This window comes from Symphodus melops (assembly GCF_947650265.1).
Source record: "Symphodus melops genome assembly, chromosome: 1".
In the NCBI taxonomy this organism is placed as follows: Eukaryota; Metazoa; Chordata; class Actinopteri; order Labriformes; family Labridae; genus Symphodus; species Symphodus melops.
Window position 1 is genome coordinate 13997344 of NC_136691.1, and position 25053 is coordinate 14022396.

The window sequence follows — 25053 nt, forward strand, 5'->3', positions numbered from 1 at the left end:
CGTAGGTCTGCCAACCAACATGTAGATGTAACAATGTGACGTGTTATACCTGTTGTGGCTTCAAAAGAAGGCGTTAACCTTTGCTTGCTGTCACAGTGGACACATCCACTTTTTACATCCACCATTGAGTTACATGCCAAGGATTTTAATGTGTTCTCTTTACAACAAATATGCATGGGACCAGAGTGTATTCCTTCAATCAGTCATGTCATTTTGCAATTTAGGTTAAAAAAAACCCACTCCATCCATCTATCCACAGTGTGTTGGTGTGCTGAAGGATATAAAACTAAGAATTTTATGTATTATACTAAAGTAAAACAACAACAAAACCCTTTTAAATAGACGACTGTGTGATGCAAGTTGTGAGTTTTGAAATGGACAACATTGCTGAGGATACTGGTCTAAAATAAGGACACCAGAGAAAAGAGCATGGGAATTATCAGGTTGCCAAATTGAAGGATTTTCTTGTTGTTATCAAACGTTCAGGATTACACTAAATAGACAACACTGGGTGGCTGCAGCTCCCTACTTAAGCCCCCAAAAGAGTTGTCTCAGCATCCCAGCCAAAGTCCCTCATTATTTACCAAATATAATAAAACACAATATTTAGATTCTGTTGCCTCCTTTTTTGTTTCTTCGTGTGTGTGTATGTGTGTTGATTTGCTTTTGTCAGATGGTAAATTCAGCAACTCTTTTCACAACAGGCTTGCTGACATTTTGCTGCTTACAACAGGCTTACTGTAAGACTGCATGCCGCTCAATATCCTTAAACCTATGGGCAGTACACCGTTTTGTGTTATGCTGTGGTTCTATACTGCAGTGCCTCTATTACAGAGTCTGCACTTGCCCCAAACCACCAACAGTAAAGGGAAAATGACAACTGCATCATCAGCAGAACAGAACCATTTTCAGTACACGTTATATACTTTTTTTTTTTGCTTGATTTTCATTAACAAACAACCCCGGCTCCACTATTGGACCAGAAATGAGTTCTTCTTGGAAGATGACACCAGTGTGACCTTTGAAGCCTGCATATTGGAATGCAGCTTCTTTTGTACACACTCAAGCCCCTGAGAAAAAAAAGTTTGTGGAGCCCAAAAACTGAAACAACTTTAATGGAAAATTGACTCTAACTTTCCAGATGGTGCTACTGTGGGAACTTTGAATTTCTTTAGGTCAATGAAAGAACACCAAGGCCCCCTCACAATGACAACTGAGAATGTGTTTCAGTGGAGAAAAACACGCAGTGTACTCGGTACTACTAAAATGAAAGTGAACTTAGATGGAAAATATGCAAGAAGTGCCTGATATTGATTGAAAGCTAGTTTGCCTTTACATTCCTCTAGCTGATTAAGCTGTTCATACTCGTGTTTTTTATTCCTGAGTTTCAGTGATAGTTTTGGGGTTTTTTTTAAATAGGGAAGTATCAGGTTAAAGTTATAGTTAATTTTTGAATAAGAGAAAAACCTACATAGAATCAAAGCTACAGTATGTACTAATGTAGATAATATGTTTGGCCACTTATAGATCCCTAAATAAAAACACTGTCAAACATTGCACAAAAATCATAGTAATGAAGAACCAATGTACAGTTAAAAGTAAAGTCTCAAAAGACAATTTCATAAAATGACGTGAAGCACTCAAAATATACAAAATAAATTGTATTATATAATTGTATAATAACAGTGATGTTTTTAAATATAAATGTCTGACTTTTCAAAGTGGCAAAATTCATTGTTTCTCATTGACCAGTGACAGCTGCACATAGTTCATGTGCTCTGTTGATGCTTCTGCCAGCTCCTCCAAACAGAGTTCATGTTGACTATAACCTACTGTACGCAGTCCATTTACTATTAATAATTACCTCATAATGTATAAACCTAAACTACTCCTATAAGTAAAGTCCATTGTGACAGCCCTCCCACTATGTTAGTTAGGCTCTTGTGCAACTGAAAATGTTTCTGTTATTTCACAGAATATCTGCAGGTATCATGAATTAATCAGAATCATTGTCAATAACATTTGAAAAATATTTCTTTATTTTAAGTGTGAATTGGGTGTTGTTGAGCTTTGATAGTCAATATGGAAATAATGCAATAAATATTCTAATAGGCTGCTAGTTGGAAACCCAGCATGAACACTGTTGGGATTTTAGGAAATGTTGATTATCTGTTTTTAATTACGTGTTAAAGTATAAGCTAACATAGGATATTGATTATTTAGCATTGCATTAGAGCTTTGAGAACAAATGGGGCCCTTTAACCAATATGCATGTGTGCGAACTGCTCAGATTGCGTTTAGAAAAACATTTTGACTTTTTAATGTAGAATGACTGATTCAGATTAATACTTTTCAGATGGCATTTTCACTCAGACCCCATAAACATACAGTTCAGAGCCCACTAAGCCGAGGGAGATCAATCAAATCATGATCTGCACCACATACAGAGTCTTGACTAGTGGTCTTTACTACAGGGTAACAGTAGGTTTTGAACAAGGTCCCTTTACTGTATGGCTATGAACATGTATTTTCTCATGACTTGTGGATCTTGACTTATGCGCCAATCTTTGATATCATTAATGCATATGAGAATTCCAGCCAAATTTTCAAAGGCTTTGATTAGGGCTTGTCACTGCTTCTGGTGCTTTCCGCTGCAACTGCCCCACTGCATGCAGCTGATGCCTTGAGCTTGCCACTCCTCACAACAGCATAATCATATAGAAAATAATATTTAACGCTTTGTGCTACTGCAGTACTACTTGTGCATTATAGACACTGAGATCCTGTTGGTTTACTGCTGTGGTTTTTCTATCTACTTCTCTTTAACACATTAGCAATTCAGTGAGGTAAACATGAAAATTGTGACCTCCCTTCTGCCTGAATTATCTCCAGGGCAAGCTGTCCACAGTGGCTGAGGGCTCTGCTCCAGTCTGATCATATTTCACACAGCCAGTACTGCAGCTCAGGAGCCTCCAAGGGTTCAGGGTAGGAAGACGATTTGGTCCCCATAGCTGGGGATCTGAACAGAGGGTGAGGATTAGCGTCCAGGATGCTGGGATTGTGGGAGTGCTGTCGGGTGGGTGGGAGCATGCGAGAGCACGCTTATCAGAAAGCAGAGACTCTGGTGTCAAGGTCCCATCATCACCAGAAGCAGAGCATGAATGAATATGAGGCAATGTTCATGAATATTCTATTGAGTGTTATCTTCCTCTTTCAACTTCGTTCTTCACTCTTCTTTCCTCTTTTTCTTGCAGTCACTGATTTTCTCTCCGCCATGCTAATCTGCCACTTGCTCTTGCTCGCTTTATCACTCTATGTCTCTGTCTTTCTCTCTTGCTGCGCTGTATTATAGGACATCGGGTCCTTTACCATGAGGGGTAACAAGCGCTCCCAGATTATATTTAAAATAAGCGTGCCATAAGAGACCTTTGGAGACACAAAGCTCAGAAAAGACAAGGACTCTACGACAGAGCTCTTACTGCAGAAACAGAACTTAAAACTTTTTTATCTTTCACTAAAAAAAGCTGTCCTCTCAGTAAGCCTTGGCACCAAAGTCCTAGTGAGATACCAACCAAGATGGAAATCGATTGTGCTTTTTTTCAGCAGTCACAGGAGTTATGCATGGTTATTTATAGTTTTGTTTTTCTCTTTGTTACTGCTTGAAGAAATGTCCCTTCACCACACAATCAAAACTTGCTGGAATTCGGGGGCTGATGCCAGCTTTCTTTTTGGTTCTTTGGTTTTTTTCGTCTGGTAGAATTAAAATGTTGTTGTTTTTTTCTTTTTCTTTTTTTTTTACCATCTGAATCATAACGCTGCCTTGTCCAATTGTAGTTGGCACAAGGGTCTGACCAATGGTGCCATGGTCTGTCGGCCGTAAAATGAGCAGAAGGGCATGGCTTTGAATGTCTCTTCTACAGGACCCCTGGGCACGGCTACAACAATCAACTTTGAAATGGAAGTGCAATTGTAGGCGAAAAGGGCAACAGCACTCTGGCAGGCACACAGAATGAGACGGCGGCCCCTCCGGACCACTCTCTGCCTGATCGCTCCTGGAGTTGGAAGGATCCACGAAAAGGTCATTGTTTGGGAAGAAAAGAGAAGGAAAATGGATTTGTGTGGTTGCTTTTGAACAGTATTAAAAAACATGATCAACGCTACATGGTATTCTCAAAGCTATGATTTGAATTATGGGGAAATTGAGTAAAACTAAGCTTAATGATAACAGGACTCAGGGCACCTCTGAAATTGTTTTTTCCAATTGGGACGGCAGTTGAGCTACTCCTATAGGGACTTGGATTGGGAACCGGAGGGTCGCTGGTTCAAGTCCCAGAGCGGACCAAATATGGAGATTGGTCTTGGACCTGGAGAGGTGCCAGGCCATCTCCTGAGCACAGCCGGGTGCCCTTGAGCAAGGCACCCGGCTGTGGCAGGTGCTCCCCACCAGCCCCGGAGCACCTGCTGGGGGCAGCTCCATCATTCTGATGTCTCGTCATTAATGCATGTCCATATTCATATTTATATTTCAGCCTATGTGTGTGTTGCATGATCATCAGAGTGTAAACACAGATATTCCACTTGCGGGATCAATAAAGTAATCCTAATCTTAATCTTTATTTAGCTGAAGACATGGCAAACCTTACCAAACCATCCTCACTTTTTTGGAACACTGTTATTTCTACAAAACCATGGCTTTGAACACTAGTCCATATTTATATATAATAATTATATATCATTATAATTACCCAACTCAATAGTGCGGTGTGAACATAGAAAAGTGCAGGGCTTGTTTAAGGAAACAATCAACACAATCCCAAACCTTGGACTTATCTTTTGCTTACTTGTGATATAATGGAGGTAGAATAGAGTCTGCTTGGAGGGTTGGTGGGAGTCGATGGATGAGTCAACAAACAGCAGATTTTAAGCAAGGAGATTCAGGAGCCTCAATTCCAATGTGAAAATAATGTTCACTGTTGACTTATTTTCAGATGTTACCTTTGTCCCAAATAATGCAACAAACCAACACAATTTATGCATGCTTGTTGATCTTGCAAAAGTGTTTGTTTTGAAAGAATGTTGAATATTTATTATAGCTTAATTACTTTGGTAAAAAGCCCAATATGCATTATTATTATTTGAGAGTGGTACCAAGATAGTCATATTTCAGGCTTAGTGCTACAGAGCAAGCTGCTGTATTTGAGGAGTTAGGAATAAGAATGTGTTGAGCTCCTTCTTCTGTGTACCAGCTATGAGGAGCAAGTCAGAGGTTGATGAGTGTTTCATCTCCCTCAGTTTCCTGCAGCACAGTGGGACCATGAACACTCCTGCCAGCTGAACACCACATGTCCCATCAGTCTATGAATGAAATCCACACAATCTCTGCAACCCCTTCCCTCTCTCTCCCTTTTTACTCCCACACAGATTTTTCGCAAACAATAATCAGCCACCTTGCTCTTTTCAGTATTGACTGCAAAGCAAAAGGAAGAGAGCAAACATGACCTGGCCAAAGCCAAATGAAAATCAAAGATACACACAGGAAAGGAGTGATATGTTTGTACGTGTGTGTGTGTGTGTGTGTGTGTGTGTGTGTGTGTGTGTGTGTGTGTGTAGGTGTGTGTGTGTGTGTGTGCAGTTTGAGGATGTGGGAGTGTTATGAGTGAAAATACAATCATACAGCAGCTGGGGGTAGAAAAGGGTGATCTCTCGTGGCAGAAAGGAGCAGGCAGAGAATTAAGGTGTGAGGAGGAGAAAAGCAAATAGCGATGAAAGAGCAAATCTGCTGTAATAGTTTCAGCAGCTGAACTGATTAAAATGGGAAAGTGATGCTGACCAGTCTTTGCTCTGCAAACAGACACTGCTGAGTGAACTTTATTATAGACAGTGTTAGAGTGGCAGAAAAACAAAGGAAAATAACCTTAACCTTTACAGTATTAAAGCAGATAAATATATAGAAGAGGAGCCTACAGGCAAGCTTATCTGTACTGCTGTACTTATCTATACTTGCCTAAGTATATAGGTCAGTAATTGCTCTTTAACCGACTTAATAATATTGGAATTTGTAACCTGAGCAAGAGAAAGTTGTTGTCATTGTAGACAGACATATACTGTAAAGCTAACTTGTAGAAAGATCAGGATGGATATAATAGTGAAGTAAAATTGGTTACCAGTACAGTGTAAACAAAAAGTTCACGTTGACTTATTATTTGAACCAATATAAGGCAGGGTTTTCTGAATGTATTCAATTACAGTTTCCCTTACAGACTGTTGATACGGAGGCTTCTATCTAAACAGATATGATAGATAGATAGATAGATAGATAGATAGATAGATAGATAGATAGATAGATAGATAGATACTTTATTGATCCCGAGGGAAATTCAAGGCATCCAGTAGCAGTATACAGACAGGCAGGACACAAGACATTAGTTACAATACACACCCGCTGTCTCCCCCCCCCCCCCCCCCCCCCCCCCCTCTGTATGCAATAATCCCCCAAACAAGATTTAGCAGCCCCTATGTGACTAAGAATAAACATAATTATGTGTTGAACCTGTGCAGTTAGCATTAGCAATTAGACTTAAAACTTATATAGCATGATATATGGCAACTACATGACCTACAAAAGCAAAAGAGATCAACAAGAAGACAGATTAACTCTATTAACTATTAACTTTTTTAATTTTGTTAATCAATCAATCAATCAATCTTTATTTGTATAGCGTCAATTCATAACAGGCGTTATCTCGAGACACTTTACAAAAGCAGGTAAAGGACCTTACTGTTTGTCTGTTAACATTAACAAAACAGCAGGTAAACATGCTCATTGTTATGTTTACAAAAGCAGGTAAAGGACCTTACTTATGGCTATATTACAAGAGCCCAGCTTAATCCGTCATAGCGTGGCAAGAAAAAACTTCCTTTTAACAGGCAGAAATCTTCAGCAGACCCGGGCTCATGACGGAACAGCCATCTGCTAAACTGTGCTGGGCTTGAAATGGGATGGGGGAGATGGCACAAGATGCAGAAAGATGAAGATGAAGAAAAAGTTAATTGTCTGTTATCCAAGCTAATGGGTCAGTTGGTTCAATTTGAGAGTTAAGAACAACAGGGGGATATTTTGTCTTCAGAAAACATTACTTGTATAAAGGACAGGACAGGATCAGCCATGAAGTAAAAGTTACCACTTTGTCCACAAGGGGCGCTAAATTTTCATAAAACAAAAGTTCTTCACAGGAGCGTTAAAGTATATCTTAATAAATCTACATATTAAAAAGCAGCAAAGAGATTATCATTTATTACACAGTTTTCGAACGGTTTGTGCATTGGTCTTGAAAGTGTTATTTCGAGATTAATCTCTTTTAATTAATCTCTCAAACTAGAGGCAAATGTCCCAATTGTGAAACTTTTTTTCTCAAGCATTGAAATGTCCGGACATTGTCACAGACTGTCTGAAACCCCAGAGAGCTTTTTCTGATGAGCTGATTTTTCTTCTTGGTAGCCATGCAGAAAAGTTCAATATACTCAGCAGTTTCCAAAACGGCTCGTATCCACCGGAGGGGAGGGGACTGAAATTGAAAGGCAGCACACAATGGCCTGAAAGCTTCGGGTCGAGTGGGGTGAAACCAAAGCTCTGTGACAGCTGTGACTGCAAGGACACACATACAGACACTGTGTCTGTGAGTCTGAAGAGAGAGAGAGAAAATGAATCAACTATCTAGTCCTGCTAATTTGCTCCATGAAACACCATTCAGCAGGAGCTCTTGGGAGCATTTCTGCCATTCCCCTGTAATTAACACTTTACCTGGTGATGAGCCACCACAGCTCTAGTGGCAATTTAGCCTTAATGTATGAATACAGTGATACACATTATTCTATTTCAACTGCATGGAAATGCAATTATGAAGAAAGTGATAATAGCATTTCCAATCAGAAAAAAAATGATAGAACAATTGCAATTTTCTTTAATTTCATTCAATAAGATGCAGGAGCAGTTATTTTATGGACACAATGCTTTTTATCTCAGTGTTGGAATATCTGTAGTGTCACAGTAGTCTGTAATAATCCACTTTAATAATACAAATCATGATCAGAAAGTAGAAAACATTTAGCTACAAAGAAAACTGAAATTTTGAAATCAAAATATGATGTGGCGTTTTTTTAAAGCGATTTCAATTCAAGCAGAAAGTACAAGGCCAATTCAACTCATTTTAGCTTTTGACCATAGGGGCTGGAATTGAGATTTATCTCAATAGTACTTTTGAGCTCAATCCAATTTGTTCTATCCCACCAATTTGTTTTTGGTATTTCACCGTGTGATAAGATTTAGCAAAAGCCAACCACCCGAAACAGCATCCAATCATTTTGCTAAAGCAAAGGTCATTATACTTGATAAATTGAATGCTCTGCTCTCACAAATGTGAGCTGAATAAAGTCTTCAAAGAGAGCTTATCGTGAAACAGACTCTCGCTGTGCAGTCTTACAATCCTTATTGTACTTTCAGAATACCAATTTTCCACTGTCTCATCCTCACAGCAAAAAACTGAATCTAATTTTTTTTTTCAAAGCCTACTGGAGCCATAGAGAGGCTATTTTCAATGTGATATCAACAGAAACATCTTCAAAGATGTGCTTAGTCATGGACAGAAATTAGAGTTTGACACCTTTTTCCTTCAGCTGTTGCTTTTTCTGAAATTTGTCATTTCATTTTTACTTTTTCTCTCTTTGTTTCTTTTTGTTGCTGCCTACTCGTCTTTCCCTCTTCCTCTCTTTGTTCTTTATCATAAATTATTTTTTTTCTAAATATTAATGAAGCTCCCAGCCTAATTCAAAAACAGTCAGCCATGGTAAGGTGTGGCTTACTGTAACATGGTTATGTCTTTTGATGTTGACTACTTTATACATTATCTAGTGACCCGTTGCAACAGTATGATTTGCTCTAAATGTATTAAAAAATGAATAAGATCAACATAGTTATTATGCAAACATTTGCATGTCAGTTATCAGGCTGTCAAATTAAAGTCTCATGGACAGTGGTATTGCATTCCTCAGATTCAGTGAGTTCATTTAAACTATAGGTGCACAGCCAAACAACGTTTTTAATGGGAAGTTAATTAACTGGAAACAAAAAAATAATTCAGGATTGCATCAGCATCATTTATAAGACTGAAAATCTCTGTATGTTCTTTTTATTGCCTGAAACTGCTATGTGTCAGACTTTATGACTACTTTACAGCACACTAAAGGAACATAATCATGGCACAAAAAATATCCCATTCTTCAACCAGCATTTGTCGCAAGTCAGCCAATGTGGTTGTGTTGGTTACGGGCATGAACAGCAAACCCAAGCTAATCCCACAAGTGTTCAATGGGGTTGAGGTCAGGACTGCAGGCAGTCGCTCGAGGGCGGCGAGCATTGTGATCTTGGAGGATAGAGTTCGGTCTCGCAGACTGGAGATATGAGATTGCCACTGGTTGATGAATCTCGTCTCGATATTTGTCTGCATATACCTGCCCATTCTGGACTCTGCTGAACACAACGTTTCTTTACATGTTGCTGATACCAGCACTGGTCTAACACTAAAGGGCAGTGGAGATTGGCTGTGTGCAGTCTGTTCCTGATTGTCTGGGTAGAGAGTCATCAGCCATATCGTCCTGCAAACCTTGACCACAAATCTATAGAAGACTGCCTACAGTTCCTAAGTGCTGACAGGTTTAGGAAACGTCTTCTTGGTGTGTCTTTTTCTTGGGATGCCCACTTTGGGCCTGTCTCTAACATCCCCCGTTAAATGGAACGGGCCTACAGTTTGAAGATGAATAGGCCTCGCTCCACGTAATGATGCAACTTGGTTGTGCAGAACAGTAGCTTGAAGTAGCCCTATTGCACGGGCCATATCCAGATCAGTCAAACATGGCTTGCTTCAAGCAGACACCAATTGACCAATGCAGTACGACCCATGCTCAAAGGTGCTGCCAATCAGGCACCAGATTGTCAGCATCTGGCATTGGCAGAGAATTTTTTTTTTTTTTATTGGTGCAAGAAATACTCTGCTGCTTATCCCACGAATGCATGTTCCTTACAAATGTGGCACAATTTAAAAGGGAAAAAGTATTGTTAGAACAAAGAAATAATCTACTAAACACAAACTTACTTACTACTTACGCGATGTTCATAAACCAATATTTGACTGTTAAAAGAAAGCAGGATGAGTGTCAAATAACCAGACATGTGCCAGACAAAACAGCAAAGAGATAAGGAGTACAACTTAGCCCTGGGTGGGCTCCAACATACAAAATTCTTCACGAGTTATTAGAGAGACTGACATGGTATTTGGTCTGTGGTATTGTAGAAACCAGTCTCTTTGATAAAATTACGAATATAATCTCACAAAAAACTCTTTGTATGTTTAAAATGCAGAATGTAGTCAACAAAGCCAGAGTCATTTCTCCTATAACCCCATATCAGATGTCACTTCACATGTAATTCATAGGCACAGACCTTTAAACAAAGCTGAAGCCCTTTTGATCTATTATCACACTTTCCCCTCAAATTCTTCTGATTTTTCTTTGTATCCCCTCAGCATTCAAAAAACAATCATCACACATGCAGGTTAAGAGCATCTCAGAGTAACACTGAAGCCTTGCTCATAATGAAACCTAACTGAGAGCCACAAAGGGTCAAGACCAATACTCTATCCTTGCCCTTTCCTCTACATAGCCAACCAAGGTAAGTGTGTGTGTGTGTGTGTGTGTGTGTGTGTGTGTGCATATGTGTGAGTGTGCGTTTGCCCTGAGGCCAACCTTGAGGGGTATACACATATCCAAACACAATCTCACACAAAAAGGCACAAACAAATCTAGATGAAGTCCACTGATGGCACTAGTAAGGTTGTGCGGTGGAGTGTGTGATAAAGCTGCTGTCTGCTCCCCTGCAGAGACAGGTCAGAGATGCATGTTTCACTGGTTCAGTTAATGACCTGCTGCTCTACCAGTGCAGTCTCCACTCACCTTCTGTGAGTGCAGCCTAACAGTAAACTACCTCAACATGTGTGTGTGTGTGTGTGTGTGTGTGTGTGTGTGTGTGTGTAAGTCAAAGAGAGAGGAAGTTTGTGCATGCATCAATACGCTTGGCATTTGTGTGAAATGCAGAGACAGTAACACAGATGGGAAAATGTCAGACAAAAATAGGCGAGTCAATTGATTTTTACAGATTGCCCATGACAACAGCAGGCTTCACCATTACATAGGTCTTTCCACCTGTGGCTGTAATGAGTTTGGAAAACAAAGAAAACACTAGAGAGGAGTGGAAACACAAGGAACAGAGGGGAAGCAATAAGACTATTCCCAGAGTGTCTTGTTGTTTATTTATTGTCTGAAATAGAACGTTACACATTTTTTTTAAAATTTACAAAGAGAAATATTTTGGATATTTAAGCTGAGGTCTACTGAGGGTCCATGAAGAGCTTGAGGTCCCATGTCTGTAAATATGAAATGAAATATGAAATTGTGAGATGACTAACACCTTCTTTTCCCCTCTCTCTCCTCACCCCCTCTTTCTCTCCTTCATTTAATCCATCCCTTGTAATCTCCTTTTTGTAGTTGATTTACTCCATGTATAAAAGAGGTGCTTGTGCAGGATGAGAATTTTGTTGTTGTTGTTGTTGATGTCAAAATGTTGTTTTTGATGAATGCCTTTTTCCTGACAATCTGTTACCCACTGCTGATCTGCTTCTGTGGAAGCAGACACTCGATTTTAACATACCCCGATGAAGACTTGAAAGTTGAAACACGTAGGCGTATAGCTCATATGTTAAAGGCTTTTTAATTTCCAAAAAAGCAGTGCCTTAAAGTTTTGGCGATGACTTATTCACTATAAAGCAGAAGAAAGGTCTACCCTATCCTGTTTTTTGACTGTATGCTTTATTTTATTGTTGGAAATGATGGTGCTGAGTATGTGTGTACACGTCATGCAGTTATGTTACGTGGATTGTGCTGTATTTTATATCCCTGTTTTTCTGTTTAAATGTTACTCTTTATATAAATTATTATCACTCTTTGAGTGTAACTAAATGATGATGGATGGATAGAAGGTTGAAGACCTGGAAAAACAAAGCTCAAAAAAAGGGAGCAAAACAAGCTCCAAAAGGGATTTTTTTTTTTTGCAAGCATTGGCTATACAATTAATATCTCTTTATACTTCCTGTTGATTCTTCTCTAGTTTTGTGTTCTGGAAGTGCCTTTTTCACCTGGTAATAGAAAGAGTCTATACATGCACCCTGATCAGGTTGCACAGCTCGTCCAGCTTCTCGAGGATGGCTCATCATGGTGCGACAGCCTCAAGGTTGGCGTATTCCTGTTTTTTTTCTCTTTGCTGGCTGTGTTCTCCTTGTTGCAGGTATGTGGGTGGAGTCAAGGAGGACTTTCATGCAGCACACCTGAGCAGGCTACTCAGGAGTCTATAAAGCAGATCCTCGCAATCTACTCTCTTTTCTCTGGCCTGCAGACGTCTGTCAGCATTTGTTTGGTTGTGTTCGAGCTTGATACTGATTCATACACCAACACTCACACACACACACACTCCTCACTGCATATGCACTGACCTCCTCACAAACATTACACTTTGTAAATTAATAATTGTAATTAAACAATATTTTGAATAATGTTACAGACTATGTGGGGTCTCCCTCTTTTGTCACATACTGTTGAGGCGGGTTGTGACAATGGAGACCAGCCTTTAAACAAGGAGAGCTGGACAGGGCTGTAGAAAGACATCAACCCAGCAGCAGGAATGGTATCTGTTCCTTTGAGCGAAGAGGAACAGACAGAGCACTGCCAGTGCAAAATTACCTCCAGCAGGCTTCTCGTGTGCCTGGTTCTGTCAGAAACACACTCCATTAGGGAGGACATGAAGGCCCAACGTTCTCTAGTGGGACCTGTGCCCACTGCAGAGCGCCATGAAGCTTGATTGGCATTTACCACTGAACACCAGACGGAGTGTCCACTATATATGGCAGCAGGTTCATGCTGAGCAAATGTGGACAGGTATAAAAGAGTCTGGAGACATTACCAAAAAGGATGGTCTGGGGATGTATATCCTTGGAGTGTCAAAAATATGTGAGAGCAGCTTTAAACAATAAGGAATGAGTGTACTATAAAGAATAAAAATATAAATTGTTGATAAACGTTTTTTTACGAGTATGGATTCAGTGTTAGGTCACTATGGTGATGGATACATTCTTTGCATTGTTCCCTTTCCTGAAGACATGTACACATCAAACCAATCCTGCTAAAAAACAACATTCACTACATGAAGTTATATAACCCAAACCAATGCAAATGTCAAACAGTAGCTGAATCATGTGATGACATTCAAAAGACAAGTTATGACTGTCAAAACAATGAACGTTTGAGCAACATGACTTCAGTATGAATAACGTGAATGTACAGAATAACTGTTTCCATCTGTTAGAAATACGCTGCACATATGCATTGCAAATATAATTGAAGCAGAATTGAAACCTCGTGAAAATTGACTTTGTCTTCTGATAAAGGTCACTTAACAACAGTAATGTCTATGCATATACAGTAGGCCCTGATAGCTTCCATGGAAACAATGTCCAGCTTCTATAAAGTGATATAATCTGGTTCCATGTAAGAATGCTCCTCATGCTGTTTATTTTAAATGCCTTGATTGACACAACAGTCAGTTGATAATGTTCAGAGAGTCCTTGTAGTTTCCAAAGGTGCACTATCCTCCCTCATTAAAACAACACACTTTAAATAGCTCTATTTCCCTTTTATAAACATTAGATCGAACAAATGAAGCCCATACAAGTAGTAAATTAGCTTTTCGTCTCTCATCATCACTGCCACTAGTTTTGCCTCCCCTCAGGCATCATTGTGTTTCTGAAAATGAATCGATTAGGAATACATTTTCAGAGTTGAGTAAACAGGCACAGGATAGAGCAAGGTGATGGTGGGAATCCAGAGTGAATGGATAGCATGTTTTTAAAAATAAACCAACTTAAGTATGTGTTTTTCTCTTTATCCTGACCGTGGTGAACAACAAAGTCTCTGCCTGCCGATCTATTGCATGGACTGGTGTTTATAAATGGCTTGGAGGGAGGTTCAACACTTCAGAAGAAAGACAGCAACTTTCTTTGTGGAGCAAAGACTCAGTGAGCAATGTGTGGTTTATTACAATAACGTACATAAGATTGAAATACAGCACACTGGTAACAGAAAAATTGTTCTTCTAATCAGCGGATTGCAATTCACAGACTTTGAATTGCTGCTGCCTTGAGCGATTTTTCATTAAATTAGTTTTTCTATTTAAGTAACCGTCTATCAACAACTCATTATAACAAATATTTTCTCACATGAAAATTACTTCATGTAAAAAGTAAAGGATTTTTGCATATAACAAGTGATTAAAATGCTTTCTCTGAGGCGTCTGTTTAAGATGGCAAACTCCTGACCCGTCTTTTTTTTTTCTTTTTAGTTTTGATGTTTTTTTTCTCTCGAAAGGACTAAAAAAACTATTTTCCCATCTATTTCATCAGAGAGACAGTTAAGTGAAATGAACCATGCATGGGAAGGACATGAAAGCTAAAAGGTAATCCAATTTCCATTAAATGTGATATTCTTAAATTCCCCCGCAGACCTTCTGGGGGAAGCCTTGATGAGAGACCGTGAATGCATGTCATTTTGTTCCAGGATTTATAAAATGAGACCTATTAATAAATGTGAGTCTGGGAGATTAGTCGTTTCCACTGCTGCTGACTGCTGGAGCCTGCAGAGACGGCTGTGGCATGAAAAATAAGCATTCAGCATTTCACAGCTGACAGTCATTCCTCATTTTTTGATGATATTTCAAATATTTTTTTAACAAGCCTTCACTGAGAAGAATAGGACATAGGTACTTTTATTTTATAAGCTAAAAAACTAGAAAAATATCCATTCTAACAACACCTTTTCTCTTATACACAATTTATGTCTGCCATTTTAATCCATAAATACAGAATCTTTATTGTGCTTTTGTTATTCAAATTAATTCAATTCAAATTACTTTATTTGTCCCCAGGGGCAATTTAAGGGCACACAGAGCAGTAAATGAACGACAGCAGGTATACTGCTTAAGATACTGCTTGAGCAATGTTTATGTGTTGTTAATGTTGTTTTAACAACTGTAAAGTCTACGCCTGGCTCATCGTAGCATCATTGGGGTCATATGTCAAATAGAAAACCGAAATATATATTTTTTGATCTTTTGTACTATGTCACTAAGAGCAGTTGGTTTGGGTTGTCACGCTGTAGACCGGTTGAGGTTGTCACAGCTCCGCTGTTGATTACCTGATGTGTCTCACCTGTGTCCTGATGCCTCCACCTCCCTTCAGTATACAGAGAACGTTTCACTTCTCTTATTTACTACCTCGTTGCGCCTTGCTCCCTGGCCGAACCCGAAGTAGTTCCAGATATGTTAAGGATCGTCCCAAAGCTCTTAAACGCCAGACAGCGATCAGAGGAGCGATGACCAAGGAAACATCTGTGAGTTTGTAAAGAGTTGGTCTATGATGAGCTGGGATTAAAAAGAATCTAACATGAAGATTCTTTCATTTTCTGTTCATCATCCTTCAGACTGGTTGAATGTCTGATGATGATGAGGATGACAGTTTGATGCAGAGGGCGTCTGTCAGTTACAAACACGTCTTACGTCTACATTTATTTCATGAAGTTTCATCATTTAGAACCTAATAAATCATTTTCAGAATTCCTGAGACAACAATATTCATGTTTATAAACTATAGAGTTCATTGTCAAAATAGAGGTGTGGCTAAGTCAAAACTATAAAATAATTATAACAAATAATAAATAGACAATTCAATATGAATTCTTTTTGTCAGTAGAAATTGTCCTTTTGGTTTGAAGCAGACTGCAGGTTGTTCAGGTGTTTGTTGTCAGGTAAAGAGACAAAAAACTAACTTTTTGAATTGGAATAATTAAATAATACAGTGCATATTTGTGCGGACATAAACAGCTGTTAAAGCTGACTGACAGCTAAACCAGATCAGCTGATGTTGCTTTGCGTGACATTGTCGAGGAAAGGACATCTCATGTCTCTTAAAACTTATTTCCTCATTCATCTTTCCTCTGCTTCATGTCCTTGCGTCTCTCTGAGCATCTGTAGTGGGCGGAACTAAGTCGCAAGTGAAATAGGCAACTTGGAGGAGACTCGATGCACGTGAGAAGCACCCATAGTCTCTGTGTTTCCCTCCCTCTGTGCCAGTTCGTCTCGTACCTTGTTAGCGTCCTAGCATTTCAAGTAGCATTTTCTGATAGCCTTTTAATCTGACATGTTTTGTATAGTGACCTAGTCTTTAGCCTCTCCTTTTGGACACCTCTGCTTGGAGTTTTGGGATTTTTGTATACCGACTCTGATCGACCCTGACTTTGAAACTGCCTTTTGTCTCCTGAGTCGTGCATTTGGTTTTCTTTAACAGATGTTAGAGTAGTTGAATAGATGATAAAATGTATTGTATGAGACCCTGAGGCCAGTGACAATTTCATATTTAAGGAGTCTGAAATGAGAAAAGGTAGAATGCTGACAGCTCTGTAGTAGCTGAGAGTAGTGGAGATTTCTTTGATCGCTGAACAAAGGACATGTTCCTTTCTATGAACATTAACCGATTTAATATCTTTGGTATTTCAATTTTCATCCCCTCAAAATGTACATCATTCCAACACTTCAGTATATGAAATATTTGAGATAACATTAGAGTAAGAATGCCTCCATAGAAAACTTTTGAGAAATGATTTCTATTGCTGTATACTTCCCCCTGAACTGCTACCTTTTGGGGGGGGGTTAAATGATCCGAGGAGATATGTTGTCGGGGGCTTTATGCCCCCAGTAGGGTCTACCAAGGCAAACGGGTCCTAGGTGATGGGTCTGTGAGTGTTCTATTGGACTTCTGAGCCAGTCATAGTTTGTCCATAACAAACACCATGTTCGAGGGGGTGTTCAGAAGTGCATATGGCACCAGGACACCTAGACCGGAGGTCGATCATAGACTTTGTGTTCCTGTCATCTGACCTCCGGCCGTGTGTCTCGGACGAAAAGAGCTGTCAACTGATCACCAACTGGTGGTGAGTTGAATGCACTGGCATGGGAGAAAGCCGGTCAGACTCAGCAGGCCCAAACGGGTAATGAGGGTCTGTTGGGAACGTCGGGCAGAACCCTCTGTTATTGAGGTCTTCAACTTCCACCTGTGGGAGAGCTTCTCACAGATCCCATGGTGGCAATCCCTGAACCTGGTCGTCTGTGCCAGCACCGACTGACGCTTTCAAGGCCACTCAAGTTGTGAACGAGCGCAGAAGATGACAAAAGCACTTCTCTGCTGTATTTTGTAAAGACTTTTGCATGTACGGGAAAGCCACAGAGAGCTGTTTAGTGAGTGAATCACACTGTGTAACTCTACTCGTTTGTTCAATACCTACACTGCTTCAGTAGTTTATAGATGTAAATCAAAAAGAGATTCTTGCAAATTCAAGTGGATTCACAAGTCAAACCAGAATATTACTCATTATATTTTAATAAAAATGAAAGAATATTGCATCTGCATACTGATAACTCTGGCATAATATACTGAATTCATGGGAATTCAAACTGAGTTCATGGGAGTTCGCCCAACCAGCTTCCCTAGCGAGGTGTTCTGGGCATGTCCTACCAGGAGGAGGCCTCAGGGTAGACCTCGGACATGCTGGAGAGACTGTCTTTCGGCTGGCCTGGGAATGCCTGGGGGTCCCACCGGAAGAGCTATAGGAAGTGTTGTTCGCATTAAGTTAACATTCTGCTCAAAAAAACTCTCAGCTTGTGGAAAGTGAGAAGACTCATAGTTATAAATACAATTGTGCTCATTAGATAGCAGTCTGTTTTCAGATAAGCCACAATTATCGACTCATCTTATGTTGATTGACATCTTAACATCCGCCTGTAATTATTCCAATGTCTCTGCTTCAAAAAGTGTTGAAAGCCTTTTCTAGTTCTTTTTCCTGCCAGTTAGAGCTGTTTCAAGGCAGAGGTTAATTTGTTTTGTTTTGGTCTTTCTTATGCAGATGTTTGGTTGATCGGTGTTGTGAATACATATCAGGAACAATTCATAAGAGACGTTAACAAGCCAGCTGAGCTCAGGATTTACAGGGAAAAACAAGTGTGAGACAGAATACTGACCTGAGTAAACTTAGCACGAACAAATCTGTGGGATCTGTGTAAATGTAAATTGGAGAGGTGGATAAATTGAATTATATGGTTGATAAGTGTCCGCACAAAATGCTGCTTCAAATAAATCCAAACTCCCACTTTGAGCTGTAAACCAGCTTTTCCTGGCTTGTTGCCATTCTGCTGCCCTCTCAAACAGACAACAAATTCTCTGTAGCCTTTGCACCGAGACAAATAGCTCCTGCAAATTACCTGAGAACCCTCTATCAGTGATTGCCTGTTTACATTGCGTGCACAAACTACGGAGGCAGTTGTGATAGAATACCGGTGTGTTGAAGTTTCGCAGCAATTTGGTCTGAGGAAATATATATTCATGTGATGTCTGTGAAGTGAATAAGTAATAATGCCTTTATTTGTTTTTCAATTATAGATAATGAGGGATGAAAAATGAGACTCCTTTTTTCTCAGAATCTTATTATACACTATTTTAAATAAAAATGCCATGAAAGTAAAATGTTTCTTTATGCTTTTGTCTGAGCGAGCGTGGATGCATGTGCGTGTGTGTTTGTGTGTGTGTGTGTGTGTGTGTGTGTGTGTGCATATGGTGTGGATATACTGCATATGTCCCTGAATGTATTCAAAAGATACACAGAGAAACACAAACACAATAGAAATACATTATAAATAAGGCTAAATGTGCTTAAAATTGAACATCAAGACACCCTCCAAACACTTCTTTCAGATAAAAATTAAAGCACATCGCTTCATGTAAAGCAATACAGTACAGTATACTGTATCCTTATCCATCAACAGTCACACACAGGATGGGAAATATTGAACGATTTTGCCTCCAGCCTCTGTTTTTGAATTGTTGCCCTCTAACCCATCAACTGTTCAAGTTCACACCCCCAACACTTGACATTTTTCTTGACATGTTGTTTGATGAAATTGTAGGATAATGTTGCAACACTGGCTCACTACATGGAAGAAATAATAAACTGGGTCACGTTCTTCCTTTCTAAGGGAACACAACATGCTTTAAGTCGTGTCTCCTCCCTCTCAACTTAATGTCACCGCCATGATGTGGTAACATGTGTCGACATGGAAGTCTTCAAGCTTTGGTTTCCAATCAATGCATTTTTTTTCACATATTAAGGGATTTGGCATTATGATTATAATTTAGCATTTCAGTAGAGTCCTCAGAACAAAACAAACAACATAATATTTGACAAATTCAATGGCTCCTACATTCTGTTCCTCAACTTTACTTTATTATCCCAAAGCATGTGCATTTGCATATACTTAGAGGAGTTAACACCATGATCAGGGCCATGGTTTTGTAAGAGAGTTATAGCGTATTGTGTTCATAGCCTGAGATGAGAAAATACATATTCTAAACGATATCCTGAACATTTACAGTATAATTAATGTGTCGACACAGGGAAGTGATGGTGCCTCTTGTGTATGCCTACACAAATCTTCAAATTGAATTCTAAACCAGTCAGAGGCAGGAGAGTTGCTTTTCAGTAGAAAAGCACTGCCGATTGTTGCAGTTGCCAAGTGAAGAAAAGATAAAAGCATATTTGACCTTGTCTGTGTCACTGTGAGACAGGAAATACTTAATTTCGGAGACAGTTCCCAGCCTCGACAACGTTCATGACCTCCTCTTAAAAGCAAGATTCACTTAAAAAAAATACCAAGGTTCTAAGGAAGGGTTTCAACACAGGCTCCAAAAGAGTCTATATATCCAGTTTAGACACATAAGTGCTCCTTTTTTGTTGCTATTGCTTCAGACAGGTCCTAAAACAATATACAGTTACAAAATTAAGCAGTGGACTTTTGTAATTAGGGTCAATACGATTGACTATTGATTAAATAGGGAGGGTTAGTAAAACAGGTTATCATCTGCATAAAAAGCAGTAAGACACATTCTGTTTATGCATTATGTGACCTATTGGGAATAGATTAGAGAAAAAAAACAGGGCCCAGAAAGAAACCCTGAGGCACCATTCAGTCTACAAGCAGTGACGTTTTATAATAGTTTACATTTTTAAGTGCTGTACCAAAAAAAAGCGAAAATGTCTACATGAAACTAAAGACACCATCATATTTATACAATGGCACCATTACAATCTGATGCTGTTTGCTCACATCATCATCCCCTCCTATTTCTCTAACCTCCACCTGAAAAGCTCCTATAACAGCAGCACGCATAGCTCAGTATTTTGCCATGGCAACAGTTGATGTACAGACAGGCATGATGTTGACTGCTCCCTCTAAGGAGGCAACATCACTGATAATGCAACAGGGATTCATTTTTTTTTTTTATCTCCTCGGCATATGTTATAGTTATAGTTATGTTATATATTGATAGTGCAAAGAGGGAACGAGTGTGTGAGGCTCGTTTTATTTATGCTGTCAAGGCCTGACTAACTGCATTAACTGTGTGTTTGTGAGTCTGTCTTCTTGTTTTTTCATCAAGATAACTCTGCTGATATCCTCATGCATTATAGACAGTTAATATTTGTGTGATTTATTAATTCTGTTTCCTGAGTGTTTCTGTCACAAAGACCTTTTAATCTCAACAATAGTAATATTTATTTTTCACATAAGGAATTCCATTGAAAACGAGTAGGCTGTGTATTTGTGTACATAGATGTGCTCAGCTGCATGCAGAGATACACACTAACTTAAAGATTCTAGGCGGGTTGGCTTCAGCTTTCATTCTGAATTCATATATTCAGAGAGACATTACAAACACAAACACACAGAAGCACGAAGCCAAACATAAGAAAATAATAATGTTTGCATTCCACACTTACTGTACATACACATACGGGGGAAAAAGCAAACACTTAAAAAAAACAAGTGTTCAAATAAGTGCAAACCAAGCAAGTAGTTTGGAAAGTGATGTTTGGACTGAAATGAGAACTCCCACTTATAGTCTTCAGAAGGATTTTTTTTAAAGTAATGTTTATCATGCTAGTCTTGTTGCTGATCAATAGCAGTATTAGCAGTATGAAAAATAAAGAGGTAGAGATAATCATGCTCACAATTCAGGGAACCATACTGACAGACAATTTACCACAATATAGCCCATGTTACGCATGTGTTGCATATTATTGTTGCATTTTTAATTTATGTACTTTTGGTTTTTTGTGACTGCTTCATGCAGGCCATCCTTTGAATTGATCGGTGTTCCTCTATGGCCATGATGTACATTCAGACAGTGTTGAAGCTCCTAGTGTTAAAAATACTAGTGTCCACTTTAAGGCTGACCTGTTGCTCCAGAATCATCTCAGCGAGTGTGTCAGTGTGTGCGGTAGAGAGCAGCGAGAGCATGCAGTGCGTTTTAATGGACACATCAGACCAAAAACACACACCCTACTGAGACCCTGAAATATACTGAGGCGTCTAACATACTTTTTTCTGCAGTGGTAGTGGCAAATTATTTGACATCACATTGTCTGTTATGAGCTAGGTGTATGATTGGCTAAAAACCAGATTTTTAATCTTTTACTTACATCATGTCTTGCAATAACATATTGTTGTATGTGTTACTTAAAAAAATGTATAACCTTGTTGTAAACCACACTGTAACCCATGACTTCATGTTCTGCTCCTGTCATGCTGCAATACATCTTTTTCTGTGAAGTCTGATCTGAGATCTTGTGTAGATGGATTGATTACTTGGTGGAGAAACAGTGTTCATAAGTTTCCCTGGACTCTCTCTCTCTCTCTCTCTCTCTCTCGCTCTCTCTCTCTCTCTCTCTCTCTCTCTCTCTCTCTCTCTCTCTCTCTCTCAGCAGTACAGGAGCATCATACTGGTTGTGAGAGTTTCCCTGTGCAGAGATTTTCTAAGAGATGTAATTAAAATCTACAGATGCATTTGTAAATACAAATAAAATGTAAAATGTGGTATTTAGCTTGAGGTTTAAAACAAATGTGTATGTTTTTTTTCTTTTGATTTTGAGTGATGGTCATTTTTTGCTGTATCTTCTGCACAGCATGACGATGAAGGTTTGTCTCGATACGATTTGGAAAATAAGTATGACTTTAACATAGTTGTGGCTTGGCACAAGGTTTGGAAATGTCAGTCTTTAAGTCTTAAATGGTTGATCAACAGGCTGCATGTGAACCATCTGAGTAGATCATCTGAGCATCATCAGGGCCTAATAAGTAATTCTAATGATAAATTTAAAGTTTGCAGAAGCATTCATGCTCCCATCAGAAATAAATATTAATATTAATTAATTAATATTAATTCCAGTACTGTACTTTCAAGAGTAATACAATGACATTCTGAGGATGTCAAAGTGTATTTTTAGTGCTAATTACCAGCTGTTATCATGCTAACAAGCTAGGGATGTACTTTCTAGCATTAAGCTCAAAGTATTAAAGAATAACAAAGCCTCTAGGTCCAACAGTCTAACCATATTACTTTAAATATATAATTCTAAACTGTACATCATCCCCGTCACAAGCAAATGCTCAAAGCATTAGATTAGAAACAGGACAACTTGTATACCAAAGTCTTCTGTTTTGTGTGCTTTGTTTTATTTTGTCTTTTGAAATGAACCAAGACTGCAATGCTGTTTAACTAGCATCAAACAAAGTGTGATTTTTTTTTTTGCCCATTTAGCTTTCTATGAAAACTTTTTGGGTCTGAACACTCTCTCTAGGCAATGTAGCTTACCTTGTTTTCCTGGTGTCACCATTTTTTAGTCAGACTCAGATTTGTAAGCCTTCGCTCCCTTCCTTCAAACATACTGCCCTGCAGTGCATTTTCACTGGCTCCGCTGGTTGGTGCTGGATGTGGCCCGCAGCATGGCGAACCGGATCCCTGCAACAAGAATGCAAGAGTTTTTCTCAGCCTACAGCTTTAAAATGTTTCTGTACCTACGTGTCTCTAACTCAAATGTGTAAACAGCTATCACAGTAACATTTCTGCTGCCCCATGAAACAGCAAAGCACCTTCAGCAGGGATCATAACAGGAGTGATGGCAGTGACCAAGAGCCTACAGGCTTTGAACAGAATTGCTGTTACACTCCTGCCATGTACTCAATCTGGCTTCTCCCTGAACAACTCCTCCCCTCCTCGGGCCAGTCATTTTCAGAGCTCGGGTTGTGTCGATATTGACCTCCCACAGGTACATGACTCTCCTTTCATCATCCCCTCTTTCTACCCTGCAGGAGTAAAAAAAAAATAGGCACACTTCCTTCAGTGCCTAGATTTATAACCTCTCTGCTGTCAGTCACATCTTAAGCTGTGATTCTGTTTGTGTGAGGATGTCTCTTTTTGCCTAAGATGTGTGCAAGAGGGAGAAATTTCCATAAGAATACGCTGTGACTGCTTTGATGCTTGCAAAAGGAAATCATGAAAGCACGACTACGGAAATGTTCCAGGTATTCAACTTTGACTTCACATACTGTATGCGCCGCGGTATAGAGTGTACATTAAGACTAATGTGCATCATTTTGACATGGCCTATGTGCATCACAGGAACATTCTGAAACATGCAGTACATTATGCCTCTATGAATGTTTAATGCATAAAGCTGGGATACAATTATGTTATTAATTTGCATTTGCTTGCGCTGTCATATAGACTGATATACCCTGCAGTACAAATGTCACATGCATGCATTACTGACAACATGGTACAATCCTGCTATCCGTTTTTTAACATAATTCCAGTCTTTGTCTTTAAGGTTGAAACCAGACACTATGTCTAGGTATGTCTCTCTTATCATTTATAACAGCATGCTAAATACAGTATATTCAATACTTTTAGCAAAAAAATATAAAGGGCTTTTTTGGTTAAAGTCAAATTAACATTTTCTCTGTTGAACTGCAAACATCAAATGTCTATAACTTGATATGTCTGTAAACCATGGAGTTTATTCTCTTTCATATCTTCATACTAAATGTAATAATGTAGAGAGCAAACACAGCATCTTGTGTATATTTTGTACAGAGCAATGTAGCTCTGATCTGACACCAGCAAACTGCTGATGAAGCTACTGCTCAACATTTATGCTGCGTATTCACTTATAGTAGATCGTTGCGTCTTTCCCAGTACTTTCTAGTACCACAGTACATATTTCAATTTAAACTATATCAGTTACCAGTGATCAGATAGTTATTAACAGCCAATCAGAACTGAACAACCAAATTGCCTACCAATCTATTTCAACAAATGACCACCTTTATAAAGCTTTCCTTTGTATAACAACGCTTACCAATTGTCTAAAACATACAAAGTGATAACATTTTAATTCATCAAACCACCGCTAAATGCTGTATTTAAAGCAAAGATATTTCACAGGCCATGGTTCCTTGTTTTATTACTAATGGAGTCCCCAAGGGTGCTCTAATTTCAGATAACTCAATTTATTTAGTCATAGTCTTGCTTTTGGCACAACAGAGACTGATGTTTCATTTGACTTATATTCTCCTGAGTAAGTCTTAAGATGTGCCCCTCTTTTCAGACTAAAAATAACTATAAGATGAAAACCCTAGCACAGAAGCCTTATGATTTTGTTTACTTGTTTAAATATTCCTGTCTGACTTTATCAAAATTGAATGTCATCACTTCAAGCCAAGACTGAGATGAGGCAACATACCAACGCACTTTACAAGGAGCAAGATTAGTTCAACCTTTGAGATAAATGACCGAGTTCCATGATGTTAGGTCTGTAATGTCAACATGAAGCGGCAGCCAGGTAAGCCTTACTTATGAGCAACTTCACTTGTAGCATGAATAGGCTTTATATGCAAAAGTACAACTAAATGTTTACAGATGGTTTTTTAAAGTATGCTCAAATTCTTTTACCTCTTTT

General features: G+C 39.0%; 1 long non-coding RNA gene across 1 annotated transcript in view; it reads right to left on the reverse strand.

Moving 5' to 3' along the window:
• Positions 1-23003: 23003 nt before the first annotated feature.
• LOC306839350 overlaps positions 23004-25053 on the reverse strand; it is a 94740-nt gene continuing 92690 nt past the window's right edge. The window contains exon 3 of the long non-coding RNA XR_013781184.1: positions 23004-23054. This is a non-coding gene — a long non-coding RNA (uncharacterized lncRNA). The remainder of the gene's footprint in view (positions 23055-25053) is intronic.